Below are 23659 nucleotides of genomic sequence, written 5' to 3' on the forward strand. Positions count from 1 at the left end.
CATGAGGTAGAGATCAATCGCTTCTCAGTTTCACAGTATAGATGAACAGATGAGAAACACTTCCCTGCTCAGAAGATAACGCAGTTCAACGCAATTTAATTATGTCTGTAAATGCAATCATCTGCTATTGGATGCAAATGCCCACAGCTAATTTACGGTTTCAACAGAACTCATGACTGAAAGCAAAAATGATTGATTGCTAACATTTTTGGACATTGCAACAATAAATATTCACAACTCATAGTAACTATCATACTCTAAAAGCTCAACATTGGTTATAGGGCAATAATTTTGTTCAACTTTTTACAACCCAGTCTTAATTTTTAGGGTTTCATTGTTTAGTAATATGTAACCCTGAAATAGCCACAGTGCAGCTAAACATGGCTCCCAAGCCCTAACCCTCTGTACACAGTATATATACATCTATATGTATGTACGAGTGGAACCACTACCTTTATTTCTTTACTTTATTGTCTGATTAGGAACAACACCTACAGTGGGCTTACACTTATTGTAAACACCTTAACAAACTGTACCAGATGTTGTCTTTTGTTTCTAAGTAGGCTGACTGTGCTGCTGTGCATATGTCTGATTAGCTTCTTGATTTGCTGCCACGTGCTGCAGTTTTCCACTAGTGCTTTGATACATTATAAACTACAGTGCTAATAACAGAGACCACAAAAGATATCTGCCCTGTAATGACCACTACCAAGTTGGCATGGACAGGTTTTTACAGTCACTAGCCCTCATTTAAGGAAAAGAATATGAAGGTACAAATCTACACAGTGGAGCCTTTTCACAGCCATTAGTTTAAGAGAATGGGAAGCAAATAGCATCCGTCCAGTTTAGCCTTGAGTTGTTAATTGATAGGGTGTTTCCTGCAGTTGGAGCATCTCTGACATATGATCAATAGTGTTTACTGCTATAGATCCACACCTCTCAACTCATATGCTGCAGGCTTTACTCCTTACCCTGTATACACAACAGGAGTTATCATTTATATGTCTCTCAGGCCATTTGTCAGATGAGTGCACGGCTGTAAAGACTGCTTGACTGGGTTTCCAAAAAAAGCTAATAGCCCAGTCGGTTAGCCCTGTCAAGTCTCAGACTGTACTTATCTTTGCTCAGTTAACGGAATCTTTATTAGCATGTTCACTATATATTCATGTGAGATGTCAGAAGATGCCTGAAAGACTGGCAAGCTTTAAACTATACATAAATCTGCTGTGTGCAGGTTAGATGGCTTTTCATTTTCTACCAGGGTAGCAACACTGTTGAGCTGAACTGGCTGAATTTACTGGCAGGACAGTCAATACGGCAGATCAATCCCAGCATGCTAACATTAGCCACCCTGCTACAACCCAAGCCACGTAATGATATAAGTTTACCGCAGGCACAATGCAGTACAGATAATTAACTGCCAAAAAGTATAGCAGATTTCAAAGCTCCACACACTGTATATATCATACACCCCTTACAGTTTGAGACACTGTGCATGAAAGCGTCTCTGATGATCACTTGATTTGAGTTTTCCAAAGCGTTCCCGTCTCAAGCCCGTCGAATCCAACAGTCTCATTTGGGTCGAGCGCTGCATTTAAAGTCTGCCTTGATTGGTGGATGACCAACCGCTTGTTCATAAAAAAGCAACACTTGAAAGTTGTTTACATGCTACCCCTGTGGGCTTCAGAAGTGGACAACTAGAAAATACATGATGACTTCTTTATGCAAGATAAAAAACACTTTCAAGTCCATATGCGATATATAAAGCGAGAAAAGCCGCTGATTGGCTCATTTCAAAGACTGAAAGCAGAGGGGAAAGTTAGCCTGAATCTGTCCATAACTATAAAGATACCCACTACTGACTGCCAGCACCTCTAAAGCTCACTAATCAACATGTTACTGTGTGTCTTTGTGTGTATCAAGTTGTGTCTTTGAGAGACAGATTTTTTAAACTTTGGAAAATCTAATTTCTCCCAGTCTTTATGCTAAGCTAATTGCCTGCTGGCTCCAGCTACAGACACAAGAGTCGCATCAATCTTCTTTCAAATGTTGACTGATGACTATCAGGTTGCAATATTCTCTCTTGTCAACATTGCTGTATGGAAAGCATTTTGGTATGAAATCCCCCATATCTGTAACCCACAGTCGCCATAGCGAAACATAGCGATGGATGCTATTCGCTCCCTGCGGACACAGAACAGATGCTATTAAATCATCCCATTGATTACCTCCATTCTGCGTGTGTGTATGTGCTGTGTGACGGATTGTGAGGGGGAGCCAGGCGATACATGTTAATGGGACCCTCTGTCAGCAAAGCAGACTCCTCATTCATCAGGCGTTATTATACCAAACAATCCACCCCCACATATGCGCACACACACAAAAACTATACACAGGACACACTGCTACACAAAGGAGGCGCACACAAAGCAAGGGAGCAGGGAGCGAGTGAACCTGGGTGTCTTGGAGGATGGAGTGTGTTTATATCAGGCATACACCTTGGATGGGGCAGGATGATGAGGATTATTATCACTTGTCTGTGTTCAGACAGCCAGTACTGATGGCAGAGGCTGAGTCAATATTTTATTTTAAAGGGCAGGACAGACTGGTCCTCACATTCTTTTCCTGCATTTGCTGGTGTCAAAATGTTGCCTCAGTGCTCTTGAAAATGCCTGACTAGAGGTGTTATTTACCGACGCCCAGGACGTGATGTAGGTAAAGCTAAATGCGAGCTGAGTGCTCAGGTGGAAACCTCGTTGGATACTGCAAGGAAAGAGGCCAAGTGGTGTTATCATCAACAGGGGCTGGAGCTGAAATATAAAACAGTCCAGAGGGTTTCAGATTTCTGTCCGCGCTGGGGGGAAAAATGCAGGAATTTGTTCATATTATCAGGGAGATCAAAACAGACCAGAACAGACGAGACAAGAACAGATAAGACCGGGGGAAAGCAGAAAAGAAGAGAAGAGAACAGAATTAGATCAGGATATAACAGGATATCTTGGAGGAGAATAGGCTAAACTAGACTGCACTACAGCAGGACGATGCTCAGTCTAACTCGGCTGGATCGGCTCATGAATCAGAGTCAGGGTGTGATTACTGGGTGAAATGAGACGACCACATTTCTACTCTGCTGCCTGCCAATCAGCTCAGTAAGCTCAGCCGTTTGCTGTATGTCTATTACTGCAAAGGCAATTAGCTGATAAATCATTTACGTCGATTAACGGGAGATTAATCACCAACAATTTTGAATGATATTTGAATAATTGTTTAAGTCATTTAACAAGTAATGAGACAAAGAGTCTGCAGCCACACTTGCAGCTCTGTGAAGCTCTACTTTGAGCAAAATGCTAACAATGTTGCCAATGTTAACATGCTGATGTTTAACAGGCATAATACCATGTTCAGCATCTTAGTGTCTGCACCAAAGACAAAGTACAGCTGAGGCTGAGGAAAGGGAAGGGGAGGGAATGTTGTTAGTTTTGCACCAAAGTAAACCAAAGTATTCGGGAAATGATTCATTTAATTATGGCCCTAGATGAAAACCTACCCCTAACCCTAATCACCAAAGTTATTCACATTCCGGTACCGGTGAGTGGACAGATTTTATGGCAATCCATCCAATCAGGGGATCATCAGAGTCAGCAGGCTTCATCCTCAGGGGACCATGACAGTCTGTACAAAATATCATGGAAATTCATCCAATATTTCAGTCTGGAGCAAAGGTGTGGATCGACATGCTGCGCCGACTGACTCACCTATTTGCCATCCCTCACAATTGTTTGATGCTTTTTCTGTCTCATATTGTTGTAGGATGAATATCTTAGGGGTTTGGAGGGTTGGTCGGACAACACAAACAATTTCAAGGCGTCACTTGGGGTTCTGGAGATGCAGATTTTTCAATAATTCCGGTGGCTCGGTTATTGTCCCACCAACGTCACAGTACAAATAATGGCTGACTCTCTACAACCTGAGCCTTCTCTGCCTCTCTTCTTTCTCTCCCCCTCCTCTCTGCCCACACAAGCAGGCCTCCCCCTCCTCCTCCTGGCCACCAGGTACATCTAATCAGGCCTCAGTATCTGAAACACCTCATTGACCTCTTGGCCCTGGAAACCCAGAGAGTTAGTGTTTCCCCCATCGAATCTCTCTGGCGCGTCAACAGGATGTGACAGTGTAATTAGTGGGCCGAGAGAGAACTAATTGACGGCGTGATCAACTGGCCTGCTGCAGGTCGCGCCATGGCATGGCACTTCATCACGCTAATGATATAATGCTGTGTACATGAATGTGCAGGTGTCAGTGTGGCTTAGTTTGTGTGTATACAAGACAGCGCATGTGTGTTGAGTGCACAGGGCTCAACACTGGTTTTCGTGTGTGGCAGGTCTACTCCTTTGCTTTTGCATAGTATAGGTTATTGAATGGACAACTACAGACTGCAACCTCTTTGATCAACCCAAACAATCAAAATGAGCAAACACCAACTCATCCTAGGTTTGAGCAACAGCGTACGATGACTTGTCAACTAAATATCATCCACCACAGTCGATTCCTGAGTTTTAAAAAAGTACTGACCTGATGTTGTTCATACTGTGTGTGAACAACATGTACTGCGATGGCACTGGAAATGCAGAAAAGACTGGACCAAGTTCAATGTAATAACATCAAAATTAGCTGATAGTTGCCTATTAAGAGATTTAAGATCTGTAATCATCACAGCAAGTGTTCAAAGGCCTACTGGTCCACGGCCTGGCTGCTGGGAGCCTGTGACTTCAATTCAACAACACATAGGACGCAGGGAACAAACCCTGTCTCTGATGTCAAACTCTGCTATCAACCAAAACCTTATGACTTTTGCACAGTATATCACCTGACTGGATTGTAAAAAAAAAATAAATCATTGGCTTCAATCATTCCTCCAAAACAAATTGGCAAAGTAGATTAGCAGTATATTAAGCATATGAATATGATGCCTGTGTGTTCTTGGGAACAGCAGCAAAAGACACAAATAGCACACAAGCATCAGACCCTGAGCAAAACTATGGCTCTATTATGCTTAACGTATGGCTCACCTGATATTAATCAGCTATCAGCTAATCAACTAAAAGATTATATTCAGACTATAAAAGGAAAGATGTGAGACTTTGCGAGACTCAAAACAAAACCTGATGCTGCTGAACAAGAAACAGGGTCCAAATGGCACATTATCTGTCACTGGTCTGGTCATTTTACAGCAATAATACAGTTACATAAAAAAAAAAACAATTATTAGACAGATAATATTGAAAAAAAGTGGGAATGTATGTCAAGATAAGGGGACAATTTGAGTGATAATTTCTATCAAGTAAATAGCAAGTTAGGGAAAAAGCCCATGATTGCAATACTTGAGCTCAGTTATGACAATTTTAGTTAAAAACTCCACTTGGTAAAGCTGTTATTTTCAGTTGGCTAAAAGAACAGATGGGAAGCGTAATGCTCGGTAATTTCAAATAATGATCAACCCCTGTTATCATTCTAATCTGATATTTTCAGCCACTTTTAAGAGCACATTTTGGCCATTTGGTGCTATTCCTAGAGAAAAACAGGTAATGTCTCGAATCAAACCACTGCTCTCCGGCCACCTCATCCGACTGACTGGTCTGGGACGTGAAAATAGAAAGAGCAGAAAAGGTTAGAGAGGAGAGAGAGAGAGACGGAGATGTGGAGCGAAGGAACATAATACACAGGCAGAGAGAGGAGTAGAAAATGAAAGTGGGAATATAATACACAGAGAGAGGGATAACAGATGAGAGTCAGAATGTGAGACAGAGAGGGCGAGAAAGAGAGGAGAGCTCTTCTAAATCCAATGAGGGAGGCTTAAAAGAGCGAATGCCAGAGATAGCAATGAAAATCCTGTCATTTTATCCACCCAATAAACACATTCTGAACCCAGTCCATATAATCCATCTATTTCCATGCCATGCATATTATCTGTTATCTGTGCTGACCACAATGGCCGGCCCTCTTGTAGACAGAGCTGTTAGATAATAGAGCCACCCATAAAGAAAAAAAAAACACAAAGAAAGAAAAGAAAAGGCCTTTTTAGCTCTTGGAAGCCATCAAACAATAACGCAGCCAATGCTTGTATCAACGCTAATTTAGATTCAGAAGCTAAAGCCACAGTGTGCTTGTTAATTTACTCCAGACCATTTTTTATTTTACAGATTTTAGATAAAAAACGACTTGTACCCAAAGGCTTTTCTCGTACAAACAAAGTGGATGAATTCTGCAAACAGATCTTATTTTATGCACACATTTCATTGAGGCATTAATCACAGGTTGTCAGCTACAATATTCACATTTACCTTTAGATGCTTTATTCATATCTCACGCAATTTGATTCGCAATCTCATCACAACTGACGCTGCACTTTTGAAAAGCTTGTAGTCATCTAAATAAAGTCGAAATTAGCATTAAAATGTGTCACATCAAAGCTTCTCCTCTACCACTCAAAGAAAAGTATACATGCTTTATTCCCAGAGGCTTCATCGAAATTCATTCTCTTCGCTTCTTCGACAATCAATCACTGCCGCTTGACTTTGCTTTTCACATAATCGTGAATTTCTGCAGACCACCAGACAACACTCTGATCCTAAAATTTGTTTGTAGCATCAAATACTGTGATGCTGTTCATTTTAGATGGTCTCAATGTGATAAATGAAAGAAAAAGCCTGAATAAATAGTGAAGGTGGAGAAACATAACAAAATGCATACCTCCATAGAGGGCATGAGGGCTCACTGAATGGTTTGATGGATATGAAAGTGATGCGGATCATATTCTGTGGCTTTCACAGTCACCAGATCTCTCCTTCACCATCATCGAAATACCAAATGAGGGGATAATTTTTAGAGGAATAGTGTTTAACCTTCCTTCTCTTGACAGCCCAACACCCAAAGACCTGTTATGGTGTTTTCTCTTGGATTTGTCACCCATCTAATATGTCTGTTATGTGTTGGGACTTCATTGTGACACATGTTACATCGCTCCAAGTCATTGAGATGGAGAATTCATTTGTTCGAAGTTTCACTTTTAAATGTGCTTTTAAAACATCTGTTGATGCAGCTTTTAATTGCAGCTGTTTAAAATATTGCTCCTTTAGACAGAATTGATAAGGAAGCAGAAGTCCACTGCCTGACAAACTTGTCCTTGAGCTGATATGGCTAACATGTTAGCAAGCAATTGCCCATTTCCACTTCCAGCAGACAGGGCCCTTTGAGGTTGGTTCTGGCCGACTGACAAGTGTCAGTCCAGCAGTCACGATCCTGTTAGCTGTGTTTTGCTCTCCACCAAATCCCAAGAAATGGAACTGGCTCTGGGTGGTGAATCATGCAGTATATTTTGTAAATTCAAAATGTTAGCTCAAACAGGACATAAAGCTTGGAGGGTTGAGTGATAATTCTTGGGTTTGTCACTATGAACGACCTCTTTCGTGAGACTTCATTTGAGTAATTTGACCCACTGTTCATTTAAATACTGACTAGCGCAGCCCACATGCAGCTAGTTCTCTGGAAAAGTCATCAAACATGAAAACTTGCTTGACGATGAAACATTTACAGCATCATGTGCACATACATGTTTTACCACGGGCGACCTCAGTGGGAATCTGAGCCGCTGCCATGCAATTGCCTGTTTAAGAGAAAGGTGGATAGCTGATAACAGCAGGAATCCTGAGACATGAAAAAACATCCGCTGTGTAAACTTTGTTGCTATGGTGATGTCCACAATATTCTGTCTCTACACATGTAGATGACAAACACAGACAGACCATGATCCCAAATATGACCTTTACTAGGCTGGGAGCTGGTGTTAGACTGACTCTCTGAGAGTATACACCCTCAGAGCTGCGAAATAGCAAAAAGCCGGTTTGCTTCAGAGAGCTTTGTGTAAATGTCACAAGTTTTTTTTCCCTGGGAGTGATACCAGTGTGTCTGTCAGAAGCTGCAGGAAAACAGCCATATAATGCAACACGAGACAGGCAGTATCACAAGCTGAAATGACTTCAAAGAGAGCCATAATTCACTGGCTGATCCCAGTGGGAGCAGGAACTACACCCAATGGCTCGGCTCTAAACAGTAAGTCATACCGTTGATATTAGCTTGCTTCAAGTGCTCTAAAATGATAGCAATCTTTGTCCAATTTGCCATCCTACAGATATCCACAGAAGATCTTTGATCATTGATCCTGCATCGGGTGTTTAGTCGGCATTGCAGCCAATTCTGTCATCCTAAACTAAATACACATCAGAACAACAGCTTCTATATCTTCCCTCAAACAGCTTTTACTCCTAAAGTACTTTCGGACCGGGAGTGGTTACTGCTAACACCAGTGTTGTTTGAGAGCAGATGCAAGCTGAGTAAAGCAATGCAGCAAGAACCTGTTACAGCACACAAAGCCACTAGTTGGACATGACACTTATGATCAGCCTCTTAACATCAGACCAGCTTGGAGACACACATCAGTGCATATGGAGCATGTGATATTCAAGGCGCACTTGGAAGCTTGATACTGTACAGGACCAGTGAGAGTTACAAGACGGCCTGAAACACTTCACACTGTAGATCCCGAGAGAATACAGATATACACACATGGCCGAGCTACAGAGGAAGATAGATGCTGAGTTCAGGGACGCTGATATTATTAAAATGTGACTCCAGCACGAGTTTCCAGCTGCAATGGTGGCAGTCAGACAGCCCATCAGACAGCCAGGGGAAAAGGCCCAGGCACATCCCAGAACGGCTATTGTGGACCTTTAATTACAGTCTGAGCAGGAAGATGGAGGACCCCGGTGTGCTCTGTAACTACGTGCTTTATCTTGCCCGGTCACCTGAGTTTTACCTAATTGCGCATTATGTTGGAACAATAGCCAACTGTTGCTGCTTTGTCTGGGTACTATCTAACTCCCCTGCATCTCATATCTCAAGAGAGGAAAGAATTCAGCGGGTTGAAAATGTCAGCAGCCTCTGAGACTGTTGAACATTGCTGCTCAGAGAAGGGCCATGTAGTACATAATGCACAGCAGGATGGTATAATGAGGTAAAATTCTCCAAACCAAGGTTTAAGCCTCTGTGCAAGTTGGAGTTTGACCTGTTGAGGGGTCCTTGAGCAAGGAGGGGTTCTTTTACACAAACACCACAATCCTCCCTTAACTTTACCCAAGTCTAAATTGATTAAGCTTAACCAAACCTTAAAGCCACCCTGTTTTTTTTCCTGTAACCAAAATAAGTTTTTGGTTATTTGTAATTACTCTTTCTTTCAAAAATACATTGTGTGCATCCTTGAGATCCAGTAAAGGCGCTCAATGCAGATATTTCTTCATAAAACATCTCCAAATCTGATTTTTAAAATATTTAACCTCACATCGACATCCATGTGTTTGGTAGCCGTTGATGCATTTCTACATTTCTTGGCACATAACTGCTACCAGCTGTGGTCACACACATGCTTATGCTTCCTAATGTGTAATACAAACAAAAAGGAGAGCAAAATATTGCTCTATAGCGCTACTGGTGGTCAAAACTGGCTTCTACTGAATGGCTATAACAGATATCTTTAAAGTAACAATGCATCAAATGTCAATGTGAAAACAATGAGCCAGTGTCAAAGTCGTAGTGATGAACCTACAGAGAGTCATCACCTGAATCTGCAGCTCTGCTTGGCTTTACGGAGCTTCATAGCTTCATGGCGTTATTTTCAGCAGCAGCAGGCAGAGAAAAGCTCTAAAAAACCCAACTGTACACTGCCTGCTCAGCACCAAACAGCAGACAATGACAGTTAGCAACTAGCTGGTTAACGCGGTGGAGTATTTTATGTATTTATTTTCCTCAGGAGTTGGTAGAGAACAAAAACAGAGCTAAAAGGGAGTGACTATTGGACTTATATTCATCAGGTGGCCAGAAACATGACTCCAAATGAATGCTAATGTTAATGTTCCAAAACTGCTACATGTATATATGTTTCCACTGCCCCCAAGTGGCCATAAAAATCAGTCATAGTGTTTTTAACCAAGTAAACTGCGGAAACTTTATCAGACCTTAATTTACTTTGATCATCATCATATGTGTTTCAGAAAGCACTGACAAACAATGTCAACGTGGGGCATCAAATAAAAAAAAAAGAGCAAAATCTTAGAAATAAGACTTTGTTTGAAGCAGCAAAGATATTAGTGAGCTGATCCTCAGACAACACATACGTCTGTACTTGATGTTTATGTGTGTCAGCACCAGTATCACCTCATCGCATGATGAGCGTGTCTGTTGGAGCACATACATCATTACTAAGGCAAAAGAGAAGCAGAATTTTTTTTTTCAAAAAAGTTTAACTTTTGCTGCAAGTGCAAAGAAAATAATGCTTGTTGTCAGTAGTGCAGCAGCAGATTTTAATCACCAAAGGAAGCAGCACTAAGTGAATGCAGAGCTCTGTGTCTGGCTGCGACCGATAATATTTTTTAGTGAAATTCAGTTCCTTTTTAATAAAAAGCTCAGCATGAGCTGCCGAACTGGAGCTGGGACAGTGAAGGTGAAGGGAGATATCAGTCTCGTCTGGGTCTGATGTGCAGGAATTCAGCCGAGGTGGAGTAGAGCCTCATTTTCCTCCCCTCTGCCATCTAGACAGAGAGAAACACGAGACCCTTTGAAGCGGGTGATTAAAGCGCAGCGGGACGAGGCGCAGCTCGCCATTTCTGTTAGCCCGTCCACATGCTCCAAACAAATGGTTCGAGCGAGAGAGGCAGGGAGACGGGGAGAGAGAAGCAGAAGTCTCCTGTGACCCACTAAATTGGTCAGATTGACTTCCTAGTCTGCCAGTGTGGTAGGCGGCCATTTTGACTCAGGGCCAGAAGTTAAATGAGAAGCGAGCGGGGAGACATGTTGGTTCTCTGTGTGAGACCAGTCGGTCTTTCCAGAACCGCCCAGAGACATCGAGCATTCCTAGAGGTGTCTGCGGACGTGTTTCTCTTGGCAGATAAATAATCCACGTGCCAAAACTGTACAGCGCTGCCAATCAGTCTGGATGTCTCAAAACGAGATGTGGGCAGAGATATTTCTCGACAAACACGATGTCAGAAAATGATTGGCTGTGACACGTCTCTCTCGTGGCGCTGTGCAGGCGTCGGAGCCTTCCTTCGAAACAGAATAAAAAAAAAAAAAAACAAGCCTTTTGCATGACTACAAAGAGTCCAAGAGAGCAGCGCTCCAGGACATCACAGAGTGGCATGATCAGTCATCTTTTCCAGCCGAGGACTGTACAAACAAAAGCTGATGTGTGCTGACTTCAGTAGGCCAGCACGCCTCACATCTCCTCCCCCCCTTTTTTGCAGCTATCAAGGGCCGAAATATTGAGCCTGTCAAGAGCTATAAATAAGCGCGACTGTCAATAGACAAAGCCTCCCTTTGGGATAACTGTTCAGAGGCCGTTTATTAAAAAGACAGCAGTGCTTTTCCTCCTGCAGGAATTGAGGTTTCGTCTTATAATCGACAGAGTGCTTCAACTCTGTTACGCATCATTCCGATAACATACTCTCTCATTTGCTCTTGATGTAGCAAAGAAGGCCGCATCAGGGGAGGAAAATGCTTCCTTCTGCGGGGAATCTGTGTCCCCCCCGAGCTTCTGCTCTGAAAGCCGATACGCCGTGTTCAGGCCAGCCGTCAGGGCTGTAGCAGCAGCGCACTGTGTGTGTGTTTTCCCTCTCTCCAGATTGACAAGCCAAAGCTGCGGCTATCCTCTCTCCAGCTAGCTAGATGTCAAATCAATTCGCCGGCTTTGGACTTGGCCTGTTGCACACGCCTGGCGTGCACACGTACACACACCATCAGAAGCCATGTGCCAGGTCTGCTTATCAACATCGATCGGGTTCAGCCAAGCCCACTTCACCGGATGGCAGATTTCCAGAGCTAAATTAAGGAAAACATCAGTTTGGGGCCAAAATGGCCGACGCTCTGTCCTCAGTCCCGCCGTGCCGTGCCGGACTCCCAGGTGTGCTCAGCTTTGAATCCGCCATGACTGCTGTTAACAGTTCATCTCATACCGCTGTGTGTGATTTTCGCATCCGTTCCCATTGTCCAAATGTGTGACTCAGGCGCTTTGAATTGGTATGAGTCACCTATCCTGGTTTGGATTGTAAAACCAGTGTTCTCGCAAAGTTTGATTGAAAACATTCAGGCTGTCTGTGAGGCTGCTGGAGGACTGGTAATACTGGTGTATAGTGTTCAGTGCAGTCAGAATTATTACATATTTTACAGCTTTTGATATCAGCGAGCTGCACTCCAACACACAACAATACAACAAATGACCTACTTAGGGCTGATTAGAGGACAGTTTGCATTTTTTTTATTTATTTATTTTTTATTAATTTTATATACGTTATTGATCCCAAACTGGGAAATTCTTCTCTGCATTTCACCCATCACTGTTTTTTGAAACACACACATGCAACATGCAACATGCAGGAGTAGTGGGCTGCCGCATCAAGTGCCCAAGGACCATATAGCCCTCTTTTCCAACCTCTAGGCCACGGCTGCCCCCTCTATATTTTCATCAGTTTCTGTGGGCAGCATCCATGTAGAGGTTACAACTGGGCAAATTCAGTGAAATGTGTCCAAATGTGTGACTCAGGCGCTTTGAATGATGCAAACTGCCTCAAGGCTTTGTTGTCATGTTCACCTAGGGCTTGGTGAAGGCCTGATGGTCACATGTGTGAAAGAAACCGGTGTACTGAAACTCCATCAGCAAGCAACACAAATATTTCTTATTCAGTTGAAAGTGGCTGCTGTAAACTATTTCGTTATGTGTGTAAAAAAAATCATTTAAAACATGCATTGCAGCCTTGTTCTGTGAGATTCCTCCATTACCTTTACTATATTGTGCACCAAAGATCACATATTACCATAGCAACCTAAGTCATGTGGATTTATTGTGATGTGGGGCCTTGAGGCGGTTTGCATCATTCGTGTGATCTCTTTGATTCTATTCAGTTTAGCCCCTCACATCCCATCACTTCTGTGAGGAGTATCCATGATTTTTAACAGCGGTTTGGTGCTGTCTTCAGTATGTGAAGATGGAGATGCTTTGCACAGTATATATCACATGGAAACGGGGGAAATAATGATTCCAATTGAGGTCACTAACTACACTCTAATGTCACTAATCAACACCTCTCTGACACAGTTTAGTGCAATTAGCCTTCATGAGAACACTATCAAAACAAACACAAAGACAACTTCTTTTTGCAGTAGGAGTCATTTCTGGACAGAAATGACTTACAGGCAAATAATGCCAACACGGTATTAATAAATGTCTCTGAGGAAAAACAGTCGTCTGTTTTTCTTTTCACAAAATGTGTCCAAAACACTGCATTAGCAGCTTTGCATTGCATTTCCTCCAGTCTACCAAAATACTGTATTTAAGCTTGTGTGCTTCTGAACAGGCTTTTTTTTCTCTTTCAAGTCAGCATGAATATGTATTTGTGTGTTAAAGTGCATGTTTGTGTGTCTGTGTGTGAAATCTCCCAGTGTGTGTGTGTGTGTGTGTGTGTGTGTGTGTGTGTGTGTGTGTGTGTGTGTGTGTGTGTGTGGACTAAGAAGGTTTTCATCTGAGCTTAACTGTGACAGTTCTGTCTCCGTTCTACTGGCAGATCAATAATATAGTCGCAGATGATTGTACTAGCACACACACACACACACACACACACACACACACACCCATAGTGGAGTGTGACAGACAGAGCCTGCCTGTGACGGTGGAGGATATTAGGCTTATTAAGTGTCTGGGCCTCTGAGTGACTCATGCTAACTCAGTGTGTGTTTGCAGGCTAGCAGGTTAAAAGGGCTTAACATGAGAATGCATCTCACAGCCCAACCCACCCCCCTACCCCCCCTCTTTGCCTCCTGGCTCATCTTATTATTCCCTCGCTCCCTCCCTCTCCAAAACCCCCCTTCTTCCTCAGCATCCATGTTGGCTCTCTATCCCCGTCTGTCCTCTTTTCAACCCTCCAACCGCTTTTTTCTCGACGTTCCTCCTCACATTCATTTTTTTTTCCATTTCTCTCTATCCTCATTTAACACTGAAGCTGAAAATTATGCCTCAGTCTAAGTGCACAAAAGCAGGAAGACTCTTTGACCTAATGGTCGTAGATGAATGGGAGCATTGTGGTGAAAGTAGGCTGCTGGACCTCAACATCACTGCCCACATCTCAGACAGAAGTGGCTCCACTTGCTCTTATTGTCATATTATCATAAACACCACACTGCGGCTTGGATAATGTTGCTTTTGGAGTTTTTACTAAAAAGTGCTACAGTGAACACATTTTAGTTGGGCGGATTAAAAAAATAACATTTGCTGTCTTCACTACAATGACATTGAGCTGTTTCCTTGTCATTATCTGTTATTTCCTCACACAGACCTTGTAAGCAGAGCTGGAGGAAGTATTTTGCAGAGCGACATACACACACATTAAAGAGTTTGAGGGAAAACGATGTCATAATACTGTTGTAATACATAAACCTGGAACGCAACTGAATGGATCCTTGACAGTGGTTTTCAAAACGTGTTTAACGATACGTTACTTCTGCATATTTTAGAGGGAAGTTTGCTTTGTGCAAGTGCATGCATTGCATTCAAATCACAGTGACGAGGTACTGCTCTGTCAAAGCTAAACACTGAATAGCTCTACTGACTTCTGAGGGACTGCTGTGTCATGCACTTCTTTACAGATCACAATACAAGTACACAAGCTAGCAAGGCTGCTGAAAACTAGCCTTTAATGCAGTCAGCTGTCTTTATCACGTGACCCTTGCCTTGCAGGTCAGAGTGGTCCCTTGAGGGTCCTCCAACCTAGTTACAGCCATGAAAAATAGCTACAGAAAAATGGCCACAATAATTGGGACAAGCAGGGCTCAGATCAGCACAGCTGTAGAGGTTGTTGGAGAGAAAGAACAACCCGTAAATCACCATTTCATCATTTTGAAAAACATTAAATTCATACTGTAGCAACTGCTACCAGCTTCCATGACAACTGAAGCTGGAGTCAGCAGGGCGAATAAATCACTCGCAGCTATTTATTTACAACAAAACTCAATAGAAATAGATTGAACTCAATGTGAGGCTGAATGAATGAAGTCAAACTGCAATTCAGAAGGATTACCAGGCCACTACCGGTCCCCTTTTTGTTGTAATTTGGTTGAACAAAAATATATTCAGCAAAGGCTGCTTTACCAAGACAGGCAGGCAAGACAGGTGATGATATATTGTGTCCTAGTGGTGCATATTCCCAAACAAATATGTAATAAATCAAATTACTACAACCACAAAGCCCCAAAGGGTCCACAGCTTGTCCGCTAATCGGGCCCTGTCTGTCATGAAGTAAACTGACAATGCTTGTCCTTTTTTGCCGATAACATTAAAAGAATAAGTGCAAAACAAACCTCTTCTCCATTACAGAAAAACAGTCCATAGTTTTCTACTTCCGCTCTCGCAGCTGAAATCACAGCGTGTGAAATTGCATTGAGTTTACTGCTAGATAAAAGCTGGCGTCAAATCATCGTACACGAGTCTGGAACAAACAATGCACAGGCATTTCTGAGCGATCCCAATACTTCTGAAAACCTGGAAATGATGAACCAGGTTCACTCCAGCTACGCTACATCCAAACGTCCCATCCTGCCTCACTCTCCTCCGCATGCACCTGCAACAGGGAGAGCTCCGCACAGCCGGCTGACCTTCTCCCCGTTCTCCTCCTCTGTTCCACACTCCCTCCAGGAGATCAATACGCAGAGTTCGGTATTGGATCACACCCAATGCTAGTGTTTAAAATGTAACTCGCACCCTCCTCCCCATTTCCTCTCACTCGCAGATCAATATGGAGAACACACGCATGAATCCGCCACAGTCATCATCAAGCAGTCAGCCTCCTCTGGATCAATGGGGGTTTAAAAATGAACATCCTCATCACCTCCGTCAGCAAGAACAACACCATCATCATCATTATTATGCTCCTTGTATTTGCATAGTTCCGTGCTGATAAAGACATGGATAATTTAAATACTAATGATGAAGAAACAGATGAAGTGCTGAGTGTAAATGAGAGTATTGATGTTATTCAATATTTGAGGCCTCTAATGTCGGAAAGAAATACAGAAATCTACAGATCACAGATTATTCACTGACATGAGTGCGCTGCTCTGATGTTACACCAGGGTTTGCTTTGCCAATATCAAGACATTTTCCCTTTTTCTTTTCCTTTCACTCAGTCGAAACTTTTAGAGCCTCGGCTGTTCAAAATACCAGACGGTTCACCCGAGCTGTGCTCAGAATTCGGGGACATTGGCTGAGAGGTAGTGGCCTTTAACTGAGAAGTCTGCGTGCGTTTCATCCAGGCACGACAGCACAGCCATTCAGAGCGCTGGCATTTGGAGAGGAGCGTGTAATATGATTCCAGATGATGCAGTTTATGGGCATGATAGAGTTTAAAATATCCACCCCCCCCCCAAAAAAAAAAAAGCCCGGAGAAACAAACAAAAACACACTGGTGATCCTGAGTAGAATAAAGGGTCACTCACACAGCAAAGAAGTTCACTGCATTCACTAAAGTAGGTCAAATTAGCATTGAAACTTCCACATTGTTTGGGGTCCCGCAGAACTCTTTAATCCTGTAAATATATGTTCTTTTATTCAAACCCAGTACAAAGTGGTAAAAAGGAGCTGGCGCATTTCATGAAGCAGACAAGGAAACGGCCATAAAGCATCTTTATGAGTACAGAAATGTTTGAAGGTTATTCAGGCTGTACATGAACAAACATACAATATAATACTTTTTACTGAAAAGTCATTCACGGGGAAAGGTTTTAAGCAAAATGAGCAACTCGCCGCATGCGTGCGAGGCGCTGCTGGTCCTGATGGGACTCCACACAGAGACATTCTTCAGCCTTCAGCTGTTCTAACAGTGAGTCAGGGGTCTATCGGCCACAGCTCTGCACACTGGACTTTTGGTAAGTCTTCTGCACAAGTGAAACTAAGTGTTACCCTAATCAAGCAAGAAAATCACTTGGAATACACTTGGTGAATATTGCAGAACGATCATGATGCAACAGGTACAGCAGCCTCTCCTAAATGAACTAATTCTAACTATACTTACCCTGGAACTCTAACCAACAATACTGGCAAAATGGAAATGGAAATCTTTTTTTTTTTGTGACAAATTAACACTAAACAATTCTAATAAAATTAGGAAAAGTCATTGAAAAAGTGTTACGTATGTTTATTGAGCTGTGAAAGAGGTTCCCACAGTCTCCAGGATCCCAAACAGAACATTATTGTTCAAAGGCTAATAATAAAGACATCATGTTAATGAATATGGTGCACATTTATTCACAAGAGCTTCCTGATTAAAATTTGCCTACAGTATAATCAGTGTACAGCCGCGCATTAAACCATTGTTTTTGTCATGTCCCACCATTCTGCAATAACCCACGAAATGGCAGCTTCTCTCTAAAACAATGTCTGTGTAGGATTACAGCAGTGACATCAAACTGCAGCTGCAATTGACTACAAGTGTCAGTCACAGGAAAGCTACTGCACAAAATCAATCAAACGCACCAGTCACCAGACTGGCTCCTCTTTCCTCTAACGCCGTCTCTCTCTGCTTGTCTCTCTGCCAGCCCTTCTCTTTCTGATCTCTCTTCTCGCCGCGTCTCTGACGCCTCAAGTCCGCAACCACATCTAAGCGTGCGGCTCGGCTGTACTGAGCGCAGCTTTACGCCACTATGAGCGAGACATTAACTCACTCTGCTGCTTCGCACAGGTAGCAGCTGCAGTATGCATCCTGTATGACTCAGCGGCGTGCAGCGAAGTGCAGACTCGTCACTGTGACTCTCACAGTCTTTTTTGTGGGTTTCGTTTGAAAACATCAGAGGATGAACATGAAGTGTGCAAAATTTATTTGTCTGTTACGTAATTGGCCCACTTTACAAGTGGCTACGAATGTGCCCAGATGGTATGGGAATGTGGCATGGCATGTTTCCTCAGCAACAATATCACAGCCATGTTTCTATATGTCATGTGGAATGTGCATATGTGGAGTCAGAGAGTTGTTCTTGCTGAGGTTATAGATGGGGGTTTAACTAATGTGTTGTTGGGGCTATGGGATTTATAGTAAAGAAGTGAATAAATAAGGCAAGGTGCTAGATGTGTTGCATTTGAAAGTCAATTTCAAGCAACATATGCCTACATAACTTAAAACACTAATAAATGAAAATATTTCATCACTGATAGGACAGGTAGATAGGACCCAGGTGCAGACAGAGGGCAGGTAGATTGGGAACTGACTTAAAAATGAAAGGCTTGTGTTCAAAAAGAGGATTCATTCTCAGTGAAGAACCTTGGAGCCCTAATCTGCCTCTATACCTGCCAACACATCTCTGGGGGTCATCAGGTGGAAACCTCCCTTCAACGGTGTTTCGCCTATTTCGTCCCACTACACCTCCAGGAGGCTAGGCAGTGAACTCCGGCGTCCCAGAGTCACCCCCCCTAGTGCCAGTTCACACTGCTCCTACCCAATCCAAACAGCACTGCCACGTTCAACTGACCCAGGCCTGTTTAGGACATGCTCCAGGTAGTGGCCAATACCGATGCTACCATTTAGCTAATGCTAATGCTAGCCACTAGGAAGAACAGAAGAAGACAATACAGTTCCGATGCAACCATCTAGCTAATGCCAATGCTAATGCCAATGCTAATGCCAATGCTAATGCCAATGCTAATGCTAATGGTAAATGCTAACCGCTACCTGCTAAGAGAAGAGGAGAAGAAGACCTAACCATAACCCCACCTAAACCCTAACCCTAACCACAGAGGACAGTGCTATGAGAAACGTTTCTCAATGGGGTGAAAGACCTCGACCCAACTTGGCTACACTGCTAGCAGGAGCTACCGCAGCCTGCCACAGGTGGTGTCTCCACCACTGCCTGCTCGCTCGCTGCTCTGACTCTCCACTTTCTTATTTTCACTACTTTCTGGTTCCTCCTGACAAGGTCATTTGATGCTGAAAATACGCATTTTATCATAACTGCTAGCATGCCAAAGAAAACGAAATAACAGTATTTTAGCAAGTACACCTTGCATGACATGAGCAACATTCGATTCTATTGCATAGAAGAGGATGGAGAGTGGGAGCGACGGCAGACGGAACAGGAATCAAACAGGATTTTGTTGGTTAGTTTTCTCTGTGGGGCTGTGGAGGGGCTGTTGTAATGCTTCATCCACACCTTAATGCTGCCTACTGGAATGCGTCTCACATGATGTAATCTGTTGATGATGAAATGAGGCCAGTCACAATTTTCCAGTTTGGATCGGATGCCTCTTCTGCCCCAATTTAGTCCATTCTGCTTCTTTACAGACGAGCCTGCTTGAGTTTGGTCAGACAGGACTGTTCACATCAGACTAATGTCCATGACTTACAGGATTCCAGGAGCTGTCAGACTGATTCTTTCTTATCATTGGACAAACAATGCCAATTTAGGGCAAAAAGATTAAAAAATAGTTTTAACAAAGCTTTTATTTTCTACAAATAATGTGTGAAAAGGTGATGGAGGGTGATGATCTACAGACTCTCCTCCTTTTTCCCCTGTTGTGCTCCTGTTGTCTCTTGTCTGTCTCTCCCCTGTCTGTCTGAGAGGGCGGGGCCGACAGGCTGGGCCAGCCCCCTCACTGATGGAGCACAGGTGTGTTCAATCATTCAGTCCAGAACACCTGACCACACATATCAATCCCGGAGATCCGACCAGCATTTGTTGAGTTGTCCTCCTGCCAGTGTGGTGAATCCAGTCACCGGCCCTCGCCTGTGCCCCGCCGGTCTTCTCTCCCTGCGAGACCACGTGCAGCTATTCAACCAAACCTCCACCTCTGGACCCCGTCCGTCTGCTTCCCCAGCTTCGGACCTGGAAACCATTAGATTAAGCTCCTCTGAACCCTGTCCGTTTGCCAGTACTCTGACTAGTTTGATCTGGAACACTCATTAAAACTGTTTATTACTCACACTCCGGCCTCCTGCCTGCTCAGTCTCAACTTGGCGGTGGAGTCCTATTAAAACCTCGTACTAAACATCACAAGGAGTATGAGTTTATACATGATGCATAGCTCTCTTTGATGAGTTAAGGGAAAATTACCTGTTTTTCATTTTAGTCAACAGTAAAACCTAATTCTAATTCTGACAGGCCTGATATTCACCGGAAATGTTCTATGGAACTGTAATGCTTCAGAGTTTTTCAGTTTGATAAAACAGGTTACAGTTCTCAGTGCAGCTGCACCCCTCTGAAACGTCTCTGTTAGTGTATGTGTGCTGAGGAGGCGCAGCGGCAGGGACACGCTGCTTGTGTCTAAGCTGGCAGCCGAGCGGCTTGACAGCTTCTGGGTAATGGGCCCTCACTGGGCTCATGGATGGGTCCCATTTTTCCCGCCAGACGAGTGTCGGTGGGACTCGCCGGGCGCTGCGGTTACAGCCAGCGCTTATGTACATGCGCTCCCCGATCAGCGGCCAGACAAACACGCAGCCGCACGTCCGATTACCACACAAACGCGTCAGAAATGCACAGCCGTAGGAGGCAGACAAATCGGCGGCCCTGGGGGGTGGCTATTCCTCAGCCAGCAGAGCGGAGTGGCCACCGCTGTGCCGCCAGAGCTCAGATATCTGTGTCTACTGGGTGTGTGCTCACTGTCAGAGGTCCACTTGGATGATTAGATAAAGGGACTGTAGCCAGGGAGCAGGCAAACACTATTGAGCTACACCAACCGGGGGAGATACCGCTCTTGTTCTCTAGGGTGCTTCCTCCCTTCTTACATTCTATACAGGCTACTCTGTTTCTTTTAACTCCCAAATCAGAGATTGATAACACATGATGTAACCGGGCGAGATCAGAGTCAACCAACCGCTCCAGGGCCGATTTAAAAATGCACCAAAACGATGCTCTGAGCAAGTCTGACAGGTGAACGTGTTTTTGTATGTCCAATCAGACGCAGGTGAAACCGCTACAGGGCTCAAAGTAATAACTCCTAACTGTGATGCGCTGGCAATCCGTCCACCTCTTATGTCATGTAAGCCCAGGAGAGCTACCGAAGTATCATTTGCAACCATGACATTTAAGGAGGGAGGGTCATTTAACCGATGAGGCAACATATGTCACCCTCTTCTTCCCACAGACAAAAACATTGTCTCAGTTTGACACACACATGCACACGCACACATACACACACACCGTCACACAGTGGATTTGTGCTTTTTGAAGTGATAAAGCAGCAGCATATGTCGTGGCAGACACTGTGACCTGTGGTGACTGATTAAAACTGGAAACAAAGGCAGAGCTGAAGAGCTCATTAGCACCTCTGAAAGTCTTTATCTTGCACAACACAACAGGATTCCTAAGCCGCCAGCACCCGCTGCACTTAACACTGATTCAGAATTCAACTTTTGTGTGGTTTAACTTGTCTGTCTGGGGACGGACTGCCATCACCTCGGTAACGCCATTGCTTGGTTTTAAATGGAGTTGTAAAATCCAAATATTAAAGACAAAGAAAGTCAACTGAAAGGACCACCAACTAAAAACCACTGAAAGATTTGGTGCATCATTCACATTAATTGGTTTTGGTGATTCACAAAAAAAATCTGTATTTTCAGTAGCTATAAGGGTTAGTGGGAGTTTTTATTTTCTCTCCTACAGGACAAGCCCATGAAAAGGCCACACTGAGCACTGCTTCCTACTTTCTATCTAGCACAGGCATCAAGGTGTCTGATGCCCCCACACAGCCATTGTATTGTCCCTGGTCATTACAACACTGGTCATATTATATGTACTGTGCCTCAGTCTATGAACCTGTGGTTTGTCTGGGAGTAGAAACTAGAGCTGCTCCTGTGGGAGGGACAATAAGCCTGGATGTGAAAGAGTTTACAAAAGAACACGAACACATGCTTCCTGGCCAGAGCACTTTCACATCTGACACATTAGATATTATTACAGATGAAAATCTGAACTATCAAACAGCATCATCCTCCTAATGACACATTTAATGTGCTGTTTAAAGAGGTGATTGAGTCCTTCCTGACCTTTCAGGTAATTATGAGTTGAGAAGAAACAAGTAGTGTAACATAGGCTAAAGATAAACTCACCTTAGCTCAGGAAACAAATCTAAAAAGTGGAACTTTTGTTGTTTCCACTGTTTCCAAGGTCGGGTATGAAGCGTCATTGTTTGTTAACACACTACAGCAAACAGCTGAGGATTCATGCATCAGTAATTCTAACCTGCACAACGCCAATAAATTAGCTCTTGCTAGTGGTGAGAAATGACCTGATTGCTGCATTGTCCTGATCCGAAACTGGACAGTCTGGATTTAGAACATGGTGAGCCAGACGACTGACAAAAATAAACTTTTATCAGCTAACATGCCTCGCTAAATAAGAAAACAAAACACTGCACCATCCAAAATGAATCCAGGCCATGCTAACATACAGCTAAACACAAACCGAGAAAATAAAAGGAACGAAGTAACATACACCAAAATGACAAAAGCAGTAAACTCAGAACACAGCAACAACTGGAGCTTAAAGTAGTTTACATGGCTTAAAAAAAAATATTCAAGCTCCTGATTTCATTACTGTGCACAGTGTCTACAAATGCTGCCAAGATGAATTCCTGTACATGTACTGTAGCTGCCCATTAAATGCTGCCTTAAATGTGCCTGTTCTGTTCACTGGGACAAGCAGTGATGAATAAAACTACTCAGAACAGCAACAATACTAATGCTTCAGATTAAATTGAACAATAAATCCTACATGCTTTGGGCACTACAAACCTCCAGCATATTGCCTCAGTGGACTTGTGTGTTTTGCCAAACCATTTGTCCATTTGGTAATTACCTCCAAGTCAAACAAAGTGGATGGCCTATAAAAAGCAATGGAAGACAGTGTAATGCAGAAGACGCTCTGCTCCTCGCTAAATAATAAACCCATCCATTGGAGTTTAAAGATGGCAGCCTTTATTCCATCTGCGTGCAGCTGGGTGATGAAGTGGAAGACGTGTTTTTTTGGACTCCACACCTCTTCCATCTCCCACGTCGCTGCAGTTTTAAACGCATGCACCAGTTAATTATCCTCGTGAATGGATCGGTTTTAGACCATCTCCCCACTCTTTGTCGGTCCACCCCTCAAATTGAAACGAGAATTACAATGCCGGCGGATGAGTAATTAGTTCGAGACGGATGGAATCCCCGCTCGCTTAACGGAATCAAAGAGGAGAGAAGATGATGGATTGTGTGCGTTTATTTATGTGCGTGCAGGAGAGAGAGCGCAGCAGAGAAATAGAGACAGGGGCTTTAATCGTGTTACATTGTCCTGAGAGGCAGGCTAAGTGCATTAACACTATTGTGTCATGAGCGCTGGTTTCACATTAGGGCTGGTATGGAATGTGTGCTCAGGTCCAAACTCAATCAGCAGCAGATAATATGACCGTCTCTTCACGTTGTGTACACTTACACGTACACTACTCCCTCTCACCACAAAAAAGCAAACCAATGGACACCTGTGACAGGTGCACATTGATTCTTTGCGAGGAGTAATCGCTGTTTTTAATGGATAATAAATAGCGTGT

At 43.4% G+C, this 23659-nt stretch overlaps 1 protein-coding gene across 1 annotated transcript in view; it reads right to left on the reverse strand.

Moving 5' to 3' along the window:
* Positions 1–23659, reverse strand: part of ctnnd2b (catenin (cadherin-associated protein), delta 2b) — a 154520-nt gene that overhangs the window by 76040 nt on the left and 54821 nt on the right. The gene's annotated exons all lie outside the window — the stretch shown is intronic.

This window comes from Chelmon rostratus, chromosome 12 (assembly GCF_017976325.1).
Source record: "Chelmon rostratus isolate fCheRos1 chromosome 12, fCheRos1.pri, whole genome shotgun sequence".
Lineage (NCBI taxonomy): Eukaryota > Metazoa > Chordata > Actinopteri > Chaetodontiformes > Chaetodontidae > Chelmon > Chelmon rostratus.